This window comes from Poecilia formosa, unplaced genomic scaffold (genome assembly GCF_000485575.1).
Source record: "Poecilia formosa unplaced genomic scaffold, Poecilia_formosa-5.1.2 Scaffold1175, whole genome shotgun sequence".
In the NCBI taxonomy this organism is placed as follows: Eukaryota; Metazoa; Chordata; class Actinopteri; order Cyprinodontiformes; family Poeciliidae; genus Poecilia; species Poecilia formosa.
Genome location: NW_006801114.1, coordinates 12,935 through 20,674, shown reverse-complemented (window position 1 = coordinate 20,674; position 7,740 = coordinate 12,935). Strand labels below are relative to the sequence as shown.

Below are 7,740 nucleotides of genomic sequence, written 5' to 3'. Positions count from 1 at the left end.
TCAGGTGAAGCCAGGCTTTGACCGCGTTCCTGATTTCACGGTCGACTTTCCTCAGGACCGCCGTACCGACCAGGCTCATGTCGGCCCCATACACCACCCTCGGGATGCCATAGGTTATCAGCATTTTGACTTTCTGGGTGGGCTTGAGGGGGGCCTTGCTGATCTTCCTGAGCAAGGGCAAGATCTCCTTCAGGGGGTCAGAGGGCAGAATTCCCCTCTTCGGACTCACCTCCACCCCCAAGTACCGGTAAGACTGGGTCTCACCGATCCAGGGGATGGGAGATGAGTGGATCATCCAGTCTGCACAGTGGTTGACTGTCGTGTTCCGGTTGGAGGTCCTAAGGAAAAAACCACCACACTTTTTGATTTTAACGTCCAGGCCTGTTAGCTCCAGGAACCTCTCGAGAATCTTGAGATTGACGGCCATACCAGCCCAGGACCCGCTGAGGAGGACCAGGTCGTCAGCGTATGCGAGAGCTGTGATCCTCTGGCCAGATAGGGTGAACCCCGAACCCCTCAAGTCCAGGAATGTGAGAAGGGGGTCCAAGCAGAGGTTGAATAGCAGGGGGGACATTGGGTCACCCTGCTTGACTCCCACCTTCAGCTGGATTGCCCGTGTTCTACCCCTCTTGGTGACCACCCTGGAGCTGGTTTGACTGTATGCATCGCTGATGAGGTCGCAGATGCCTGAGTCAACCTTTCTCCTCACCAACACCTCCCTGATGAGTTTGTGTGAAACCGAGTCGAAAGCGCGCGCCAGATCGATGAAAACCACGGCCAGGGGCTCCTTCTGGCGCACTGCTCTCCTTATCACACCGTCCAACAACATCAGGTTGGTGCTGCAACCAACACCCCTGGTGAAGCCCTTTTGCGAGGGGTGGGTGGGGCAAGCCTCACTCAGCCTGGCGCACAGGATCTTGGAAAAGAGCCTCAGGATGGAAGAGCTCAGAGTGATGGGTCTCCAGTTGTCGACTACCTTCAGCTCCGCCTGGTTTGAGCTCTTTGGGACAAGCGTTGTGCGGCTATTCTTAAGGAGCTTGGGGAGCTTACTGTTGTACAGGATGGTGTTGTACAGGCTAGCCAGCAGTTTTCCGTCCTTGTCCCATCTTAACAGGTGGGGCTTACTGATGCCATCCGGACCAGGCGCGCTCTTACCTTTGGATCCTCTGAGGGCTGACATGACCTCATTGGGGGTGACTGCCATCAGCAAGGGTTCATTGTCTGCCTCAGGTAAGGCACCAAACACACCCAGCTCCATATACCTGTCATCCTTCTCCCAAATTTCACTATACGCTTTCTCTATTGCTCTCAAGGGGATATTACACGAAGTGGCTTCTTTGCCATCCAGAATTAGGGAGGCTGCAGCTGCCATGTTGTTAGTGTACAGGTTCTGGATGGTCCTGAAGCTACACCTCGTTTTCACCCTAGCCACACCAAATCCACGAGGTTTCCACGGCTTCCTTCCGTATATTTTATTGGAGCGCCTCATCTGTTTTATGTAGCCTGAAAGGGTCCTATTGACCAGGGCTGGGGAAGACCTGAGGGGGTGGAGACCCCCAGGGGGGATTTCTTCATCTCTAATTGTCCTCTCCAACCAGCTCTTTAAGGATCCCACTGGCCGCGGGCCCACCTTGTCCTTGGGTGGAGGGAGGGGGGAGAAAAGGCCCTCGAAGCCACTATTAGGGTCCTCGTCTGGTTCTACTAGCCGTGGTACATAGCCGGCGCTCCCGTGTTTTTTAGCATGCATGGAGAGGCCTCTTTTAGTCGAAAAGCTAGAGGAACAGGTTCCACACACGTAGGAGTGGATGGATGTAGGGCGGACCCTAGTGCCGGTGCCGCATTTGGCCGCGTGACAGGCAGCACTCAGCAGGCCTGGCTTCAAGCTGTTACATTTTAGACAAAACCAGTTAACCTTCCTCGCCTGGTGTTTCTTGATGAAGTGGGCGAAGCCAACTTTAGCCGTCTTGAGGGGAGCGCGGCAGAGAGGACAGGGCATTTCTCTCCAGGGAGCTCCCAACCCTACTGTTACCGTTACGGGGAGTTTGGAGCCAGAGCCGAGAGTACTCATCCAGTCCTTGTCAGGGCATAGAAACGTAACGTTGCCCGCTGACCGGGGGGCCAAGGAGGGAGCAGGCCCTGTTGATGGGTTGCTGGCTGGATTCGCCATCAGGAGCGGGGCGCAGACAGGAATACTCACTCTCAGAACTACAGGGCGAATGAGGGGACGTTAACCCCTCGTACAGCCGGGCGGGACGTGGATTTCCTCTTCCACGAGCCCTGGAGAGCTGGAAGGGCGCTCAGGTTACCGAGCTGTGGGAAGCAGAGAGGCCTACCCAATCAGTCGACGTAGTGATAGTGGTGGAGTGAGGGTGAACCAGCAAAATCGTGTGGAGGGACCACCAGGATGGTGGCCCGTGTGAAATGACGCACGAAGCTGTCGAACAAAGCAAGAGAGAAAGGTCTCAGTGTTTCCACAGGACCTCGACCTCTATCTACGGCTGCTCAGTGCTCGACTGGTAAGAACCAGTTGCTCAGCCTGAATAAGTGTTCCGTTGCCGTGGTAACTGGGTGTTGCCGGGCAGAGTGAGTTAGGGCAGATTAGACCACCTTGTGTGAAACCCCATACGTTCTGAAGGGAGAAGAGACCACAGTATCATTATTTCCCAACGGGGTTGTTAAAGAGAGATAAATAAATAAATAGAAAAATAAATAAACTGTTTGAGGCGCGCTGGGGTTAGGTTGCCATACCGGGTACTCGTATAATAGGTGTCTACAAATCGATCACAGGGACTATGGCGCAGAGGGAAAAGCGACGTGAGCTAAGCTCAGAGACACCCATGGCTTGAGGGAGACACCGTAACAGGACCTTAGTAGGTTCGGCCCCATCACCATGTTCAAAGTATTTAGTAGGAAGACACTGGCCTTCGATAAATATGAGAGGACATGTTAACCGGACAGGCATGAGGAGCGGGTTTGCGATAGTTATACCAACCTATTACTCAAATTTAAGTGCAGGTTGGATTAGAGCGGATATCTGTTCATTACAACCTGACAGGTCATACCAAGCGTGACTGGTTACATAACTACTGAGTCTTAGAGTAAAATGAGGTTATGGGGGTAACCTAGAACACCTCTAACTAGATTGATTGTCAGTAGGGGAAAAATTGTCAGTGGTGGGTTTATTTCCATGGCTCTATGTTGGTAAAGTGTTTAACTTGCGGACGTGTGTCTTGTCATGCCCTTAAATTGTTTAGGTGTGGTTAAATATTGGTGTGGTTATAAAGTGTTCTTTACAGAGACTATCTATTCCCGTCACATGTTATACATAACCACTGTGCTCGTTTTATGATAGTTATTTAGATTAGATAAAAGGCTTACATGAGCTTTAATTCTTCAATGAAATCGTCGGACTCTTTTATATAATGGTTGTATAATTTTCAATTTAGTGATTTGACGCAAAATTTGAGCAAAAATAGATTTGTTGAATCATGTTCGTGTTACGGCGATGAAATAATTTACAGTAAATAATAAAATTTGTTGTTAATGACTACTCTCTGTTGGTACCTACTCCATAGTGAAAAGTTTGTGGTCTCATGTTCCTTAAACAGGTGGTGTTGCAGTGAAGAATTATTTATATCTTCAAGCTGGGTTAGTATGTCTAAGAGTACCCCTTGTAAAGAGATAATAATTGTGTTTACCTACATTGGAAGGATTGACCTGTATCCTGGCTTACTCGTTGTGAGGGTCATGTGGCAGAGCCATAGCGAAACGTCAGTCACCAACCTGTCTTGAGGTTTTAATTCCTTTCCAATGTGGAGTGTTGTGAATAAAATCTGAGTTGTTATCTCTACTATTGAACATTTAAAGTTCCTATATTGTAGTGAATATAAGTTCAGGGTTAGGGAAGAAACAATTAACGGGTCGTACCATTGTGTTCTCTAGATGGTTTCCACGCCAACCGTCGCGGATTCCAAGAGGAGGTGTGAAGCTTTGATTATGTGTTTAGTAAGTGTATTTAAGTACAAGTAATATGTTCCTGAAAAGTAACGTGTTTGGGGTACCCGGACTCCCTAAACAATCCAGAATTGTATTTACAGGTATTTGGCTGTTTTGTGCAACACGAGGCATTACAAGTGGAAATACCACTTCCAGATGCTGAAATGATGCTGTATGTTGTTGAACAGGCTAGAGCACGGTGATTAGAGAGAGCCCGATCAGTCAGCCATGCTCTATTGTGGGAAGCAGGTAAGTGGCGATGTGTTGCTTTTAGTGAGAATATTTATTTAATTAACAGTTCTCATTGTGTGGATTAAGCAGCCCTGTCAAGACACTCTGTCAAGGACTGATGTTCGGTCTGGCCTCAACAAAGAGTGGCTGGACTAAGGGAACGGCTACCGCTAGAGAGCGTAGCCCAAGGGTAGAGCAGTGACCCCGAACCCAACAAGCAGCTAAGGTCGACAGGGAGACCATCATGCGGAAAGTAATATGACCAATTGGCTAAATAAGTCTTTATTGACATCCTCTGAATTCCCTTAAACTTAATCTTACAGTCTGAGAGTTGATTCCAGATTATAAACTTGAGCCTTTTATGAAACGGATAGGTCCGATACAAACTAAGTATTGTAAAAGAGCCGAGTCAGTAGACTGGCTAGGAGGCGGATGTCAATGCTGTTCGTAATCCAGCAGGATTTTCCCTCAGTTCTTGTTCCAGGCTCGCCAGTTAACACCCGGTCAGAGTTACTTATGAGTTAAGTTCACATAAGTTCTATCAACTAGTAGAGGTAATGAATTTCCTGCTAACATAAAGCTATAAGAGAGACCTGCTAAGAACAGGTATGAGGTTAAAAGGACCAGCCAAGTGCATCGGACTACATCACGCTGGAAGTCATAGCTCCACGGTAACAACAACAAAGCCGTCTTTAAAATTGATAACACAGACGGCATCGAGACCCGACAACAGAGTCGGGCGACAGCAGGAGCAATATGGTCGTATGAGTTGTTGTGGTGTCCTGCAAGCTCTGCACCAATCCTAGGTTTCTGTTAATAGCAAGGATCATGGCCAGACAGGAGGAGAATCATGCAACAAGAGGGGTGACCTCTTATAGAGAGGGGGAGGAGGGGGGGGCCACCGGCCTCCAGCAAACAAAAGCAGCCCAGAGTGTTCCTTACCGAGCGTTAAAGGTTATGGGAATAAGTCTAAACATTGAGTAATTAGATAATAACCTAGAGCAAATATTCGATCCCTAACGATAGCTTGTGATTGAACCAATAATTGATATTGGGTATCCAGTGGTTGATGTGGCCAGACCACAAGGACATTTACACCCACTCTTGTACCCGTGGAAGCAGTTACAGGTGAGGGAGGCAACCACAACACAGTTTCAAAAAATTAAATAATGGGTTATTCTAGGTTCCTTACCAGGAAGTTATTGGTGATTGTGAAGCAGCTATGAAGTCTGGCTCTGAGGGGAGAGAGTGGAAAAGGTTTCGTAGGCTCCTTGTAGCCGGAACTAGAACTACATCCTTGAGATTAGCCCAGGTCTCTGAAGCCAAAATGGTTCAGTAACAAGTGCAGGTTGTAAGAAAGAGAAAGAGAGACCATTAACAGGAAAGCTCCGTTAAGTTAGCTGACTGCAGGATGCCCAATCTGAATGGATCACGGGGGAGAGAAGGGGGGGGACCTCAGGAGGCGGAGGTCGTAGGAAAACAGGCTAACCTTACTCACGCCCACCTTAACCGAATGTCCTCAATGTTCCCGTCTGTAGTGGTACTCCGGAGTTAGAGGATCCTCCAGACCCATTGGATGGAGAGCTGGGAGCGTCAACCCCCTCCTCACAGGGGGGAGTAGAGGGAAAGAGGGAATAAAGGGGGAGGAAAGCTGTGCAGCAACAGGCACGATCGGTTGGAAAGCGTGTAGACTGAGTTAAATAGAGTATCTAGCATCTAGAGCCCAACTGTAACCCCCACCACAGTATCTCTAATTGACAAGCATTTGACCCTGACTCCCATACTGAGATAGTAAAGACGAATAGAGATCAGATTTGTTGCCTATGGAATTTGACGTTTATTGGGGTGAGGACTCTCATGACTGGCAGGAAAATAGAAGTAAATACAGAGAGTTCGTTGCTAAGCATTCTAGCTAGATGGAAACCCCTAAGACAGGTGTCTAGCTCATCCTGAGAAAACACCCCATCAGTAAACAAGTCATGACCGCACCACACGGCCCTACTGAACCACAGCCGGAGGAATTGGTGGAAGACCCCTGAAAGGTCCAATATGGATGTGAGTTGTGATTCTAGTATGCACAGCATTGCGAATGTTTAATCATCTGTGGGGATATAGATATTTTAAAGTTTTAATTAGGCTAGATGGAATCCTAGTACATCGCCGGTCCAAAAACACTTACTTTTGGAAGCTAAGATCTCCACCGGGGTAGAAATCATTGTGGATTTCTGGCCTATTGCCTCCAGATAGGCCAAGAAGGAAAACAGGCTAACTGGAGGGCAGGAGGGAACCATGCTTGACCCTCAGAGAACCCGCAGAAGGATGCGGGGGAGCAATTTCAAATGTGGCTGCGTCAACCAGCATAAGCAGGTGAGGTCCCTGGGCTCCTGGGGTCATATGAATTAGAAGAGCAATACGTTCTCTAATGTAGTTGGAAGTTACTGCAAATGTGGGCCAGAGAGTTGGCCTACTGAATGACGTGGCTTCTGATGCCCGATGAAGAGAGTAAAGTAAAAAGTTGAGCCTGGAGGGTGAGACCGTAGCACAGCTGGTACGCTGTGTTGAGGAAAATGTCATTCATTATTTATCATTGTTACTATTCTTATAGTTGCTCAGTGTTTCCACTTTGCTGCGTTCAAGTCTGCCCTGAAACAATTACACAAAATGTCCAAGGATGCTTACTGACTGGTTGCTACCGACCTTTGGTATGTTTGAGGGCGCAGGAAAAAAGGATTACATGTTGAATTCATTTATTTGATCATATAACGTAACGTATTGTAATTCACCAGGCCACTGGAAACGCAATGGGATACACTCCTGGTTCTGTATTGGAGCAGATGTAAATGCGAAACAAAGTCAGTATAGTAATACTACTTACATAAAAGGTTAGAGGTCTCTAATATCCCATGTACTTGAACTCAAACCTACTCATACAGCATCGGTTACTTGATTGGTGGAGGAAGCCACGCCCGCAGCTGCGCAGGCGCAGACCTCTGGGAGTAGAGAGGAAGATGGCGGCTTGTAAACATTATCGCTAACAGGTTAAGCTAACGCTGCATATCATCGAGCCCACGGTCAACGCCCCACTCTGAGTCAACCGAGTAACACAGGAGGCATGGACTGTAAATACTGGAGTCCTCTCTAAGTTATTTCCAAGGAACTACACTCATAGTCAGCCTGAGGAGAGAAATGGCGAAGAGTGGGCGGACCAGGGCCAGTAAACACCGCTGCAAGCAAGCAAACCCAGTCCCACCATCGCCCCCACCCCTCACAGGAAGCACGCGAAGGTAATAAACAAATAACACGGGAACCCTGAGGGACCCGGTAGTGTTACCCAAAAGCTACCACTATGAACCTGAACGGAAGGCAAGATCTGATCTCAGATGCCGAAGCCGCGCTGCTGCTAACCGTGATGCTAGCTGAGCTTCATCATGCTACGGAAGCTGAAACCCGAGCCGCAAACTCCCCATGATGCCATCAGAGTTTCTTATAAGCTTAATCTTGCAATCTGGGAGT

General features: G+C 48.3%; 1 long non-coding RNA gene across 1 annotated transcript in view; it reads left to right on the top strand.

Annotated features, from left to right (window-relative positions):
- Positions 1-6,600: 6,600 nt before the first annotated feature.
- The window catches only part of LOC103132635 (uncharacterized), a 3,544-nt gene continuing 2,404 nt past the window's right edge, over positions 6,601-7,740 (top strand). Inside the window, exon 1 of the long non-coding RNA XR_475594.2 lies at positions 6,601-7,511. This is a non-coding gene — a long non-coding RNA (uncharacterized LOC103132635). The remainder of the gene's footprint in view (positions 7,512-7,740) is intronic.